Genomic DNA, 3,990 nt, shown 5'->3' with positions numbered 1-3,990 from the left:
GGTTGAAGCAATTCTCATGTCTCAGCCTCCCAAGTAGCTGGGTCTATTGGCATGCACCACCATGCCTGGCTAGTTTTTATATTAAACGTTTTTAGTAGAGATGGGGTTTTACCATGTTGGCCAGGCTGGTCTCAAACTCCTGACCGCAAGTGATCTGCCTCCCTTGGCCTCCCAAAGTGCTGGGATTACAGGCATGAGCCACCATGCCTGGCTGATGGTATAAGTTTGCTGATTTAAAGATTATTACCCATATTTGTAGAAAGTGCTGGCTATTTAGAATAAACATTTCTTAAACTTAAAACAAGTCTATATTTCAAAATGGTTTAACATTTCCCTAGAACATATAAACAGGTACCGTATAAAAGTAGATTGGTTTCATGGGCAGAAAATTAGAAGTAGGGAGAGGGGGAATTTTACGCATATTTTGGCAGAAAATATATTGCTTCTTCCTATATGGAAATAATACCAATATAATTTCAAGCTTTCAGAATTTGAATCTGAAATATTCTCAAGACTTTTGGATTTGAGCTATTCCAAACAGGTGTGGGATACAGGATATTACTCACCCAAATAACTTTTTTTAGGGTTTTTGGATCCACAGAATTCACTTATTTCTGTCCTTTTTCTGTCCCACTTTACCTAATCCAGAAGACAGCTCAAAGGAGTTTTCTTTAGGTGATGCTTTCAAAGGGGATTCCTATGCAATGTATGTTTTTTTAAAATTTCCTTGGAATTTGAATTTGTGCTGCCATTTTTTGACTGTGACAGATGATGAGGTAGGAGATAAAGTAGGCGTTAATGCTCCGTTACGTAAAGGGGAGTTTTGTGTATGTCCATACTTAGCAACAGGCTAATTTGGGACTCCTACGAGACACCCAAGTCTTGAACGCTGGAGTATCTGAAGTTTCAACATGCCAAGTGACTAACTCCTCAGATGGGCATCTTTTACACCCGAAAGCAGGATTCCAGGTGGATGTATTATTTTGGATAAAAGGGGAACCTGGAAAGTTAGGGGCCTGGACACATCCTGAATTCTAGTTCTTTCTCTCTCTCCAGACTACTGAATAGAATCCCCACAAACCATGAGTATTGCAAGTTATACATTTAAAAGGTTATAAACATTTCTCAGAAAGGTTTCATTTACCAATTTACATGAACGTACTTGCCCTATTGTTATTAAGACCCCCAAAAGGGTTTAGTTAGTTTCTTTTAACTTTAGCCCTTTGGACTGGGAGTTTGGAGAGGGTCTTTGGTTCATTCATTCAGCAATCATTCATTGAGGACCTACCGCATGCACCGAGTGCAATTAGACAGAGTCCTTGGCCCTAAGACACTCACAAGTGCCTTAAGATTTACAAGTCAAGGGGCAATTTCAGCACAGGGGGATAAGAACTAGATTGGAAAAAGGGTGCTGTGAAGGTTCAGAGGGAGAGGTGCCTAGGGACATCACGGGACGCAAGGAAAGTAAACTAACATTGGTCGTCGTTTGATGCCTTCGGATTTGCAGAAGTCCTTTTATATTCCTTCTCTCCTCTCATCCTGACACTAGCCCTCCCTGCAGGCCAGGGCAAGGGTATCCTTCCTATGACCCTAATATTCCTGTGTCAGGCTGAAGTGTATACAATCTCAACATTGTACACTTTGTAAGGGATTTAACCTGCATTCACACCTGGGTCTGCTGGTAGAAAGGAGCCTGGTGGATCTTGGGCAGAGCAGCTCCTGGGCTCTGGAGCTGGTGTCAAGGAGATGCCTACCTGCAGTATCAGGATGAAGGTAGGTGGAGCCAGACAGGAGATGCTTGAGGCCTGGAAAGAAAAAGCCAATCAGGACAGAGGTCTAGGATTGGCTGCAAAATGTGTTCTCTGAACAACAAACAAACAACAATAAAGGGAGAGCAAAGGAGAAAGAGAAGAAGAAAGACAATAGGGCCCACTGAAGAACAAAATATGTCAGTAAGGTCAATGTGCCAGTAAGGCCAAACTGAAAAATACAGGGAACGGCAAACAGGAGCAAATTATTCATCACCCCAATTCTCATCTGCAAATGGAGATACCTTTCTAACAGAGCAGGTGTGAGGATAAGAGGCAACAGAATTAAAGACTGTGTGGTAATGTTATCTCAGATGCTCAGAAACTGTGACAACTCCTAAATGTAGGTGTGGCTGTTTCACAACACACAATAGAAAGTAAAAAATACCTTTTTTTTTTTTTTTTTTTCTGGATCAAATTCCAAGGTATGTGTACTCTTTGGGTCTTGGAAGTGAAATTTTGAATATGGAAGCATATCTCTTCTCAGTTAAGTGTGGGTCCCCTGGTCCCACAAGGTTATGTAAGGCCTACAAAGCAGGTACCTACAAAATTAGGATGACAGATTCAATTTCCAAAGTAAGTGATTTTACTATCTCCTAAGCATAGCAAGAGCTGCAGCTGAACTGAGACTCTGGTTCAGAGTTTGCTCTTGTGCACACCTCGCAGGGGTTGAACATCAATTGGAATGGGTGCCTTTGGTGATCGTCAGCACTATTCACAAACGTTCTGATTCTCTCCTCCCAAGCATGTGGTAGGATTGTACTTTTTGTTCCCTTAAGGCTAAGCATGGGATATCCTTTGGCTGATAAAATGTGTTCATAAGTAATTTGTGTCACGTGTAAGCAGCCTTTAGTTAGAAGCCTGGCCACAGAAGACATGAAGCATTTATTTTTTTAAGATGGAGTCTTGCTGTGTCACCCAGGCTGGAGTGCAGTGGCATGGAGTGCAGAGTTGCAGAGGCTCACTGCAATCTCTGCCTCCTGGGTTCAAGCGATTCTCCTGCCTCAGCCTCCTGAGTAACTGGGACTACATGCGTGCACCCCCATGCCCGGCTAATTTTTTTTTTTTTTTTTTTTTGAGGTGGAGTCTCGCTCTGTCGCCCAGGCTGGACTGCAGTGGCGCAATCTCGGCTCACTGCAATTTCTGCCTCCCGGGTTCACACCATTCTCCTGCCTCAGCCTCCTGAGTAGCTGGGACTACAGGCGCCTGCCACCACCCCCGGCTAATTTTTTGTATTTTTTAGTAGAGATGGGGTTTCACCGTGTTAGCCAGGATGGTCTCGATCTCCTGACCTTGTTATTCACCTGCCTCAGCCTCCCAAAGTGCTGGGATTACAGGCGTGAGCCACCGGCGCCTGGCCATAATTTTTGTATTTTTAGTAGAGACAAGGTTTCATTATGTTGGCCAGACTGGTCTCGAACTCCTGACCTTAAGTGATGTGCCTGCCTTGGCCTCCCAAAGTGCTGGGATTACAGGGGTGAGCCACCACGCCCAGCCCCCCATGGAGCATTTAGAGATGGAGCCTCTGTCAGCTTGGCTTCCTGGATGACTCAGATGGGCAGACAGCCCCTCACACCTGCATCACACACATAGAAGACACAAGAAGTAAATCTTTTGCCGTGCTTCACTGCTATTATTTCCAGTTGTTTCTGCTGCATAACTTGGCCTATTTTGACTGATACATTTGATATTCTAGAGCCTGTTTTTTTTTTTTTTTTTTTTTTTTGTGGGGGGAGTGCACCGTTTTTGGAAGTACTGCAACACCAGGTTGATGAGTCAGGTGAACGGAGCAAGCTCCTATTCCATCTCCTTGCTGCAGAAAATCCACTTAGTATATTGTACTCAGATAGAGGACATATCAGATATTAACTGTAGATATTCACTAAGATACTACACTTGATCTTAGCCAAAGGCCAAAAGGCCAAAAACAATGAGCCTTTTTTTTTTTTTTTTCCAATTTAAGGAGGAGAAAGTTTTTGTTAGTTTCTCTTGCTTCTTTTGTTGAGGAAATAGGAGGATAGAAGGGCCAAGAACAGTGGAAGGAGATACATGTGCCTGTTCTCCATTTGGGCCCGCAGTCTAGTATGAAGTCCCAGTGGATAGCCAGCAGCGACAGCAGGAGCAGGCAAACACGGGTGGATTTGTTACAGAACATGCCTGAGACATCACTCTGGAGACTCCC

The 3,990-nt window shown here is 43.7% G+C and overlaps 1 non-coding gene across 1 annotated transcript; it reads right to left on the bottom strand.

The window, feature by feature from the left end:
* Window positions 1-3,538: 3,538 nt before the first annotated feature.
* LOC112427040 (U2 spliceosomal RNA) lies at window positions 3,539-3,733 on the bottom strand. Its single transcript, XR_003018461.1, has one exon. It is a non-coding gene; the product is annotated as a U2 spliceosomal RNA (small nuclear RNA).
* Window positions 3,734-3,990: the final 257 nt, after the last annotated feature.

Source organism: Macaca nemestrina, chromosome 8, assembly GCF_043159975.1.
Source record: "Macaca nemestrina isolate mMacNem1 chromosome 8, mMacNem.hap1, whole genome shotgun sequence".
Lineage (NCBI taxonomy): Eukaryota > Metazoa > Chordata > Mammalia > Primates > Cercopithecidae > Macaca > Macaca nemestrina.
This window is presented reverse-complemented; position numbering and strand designations above follow the sequence as displayed.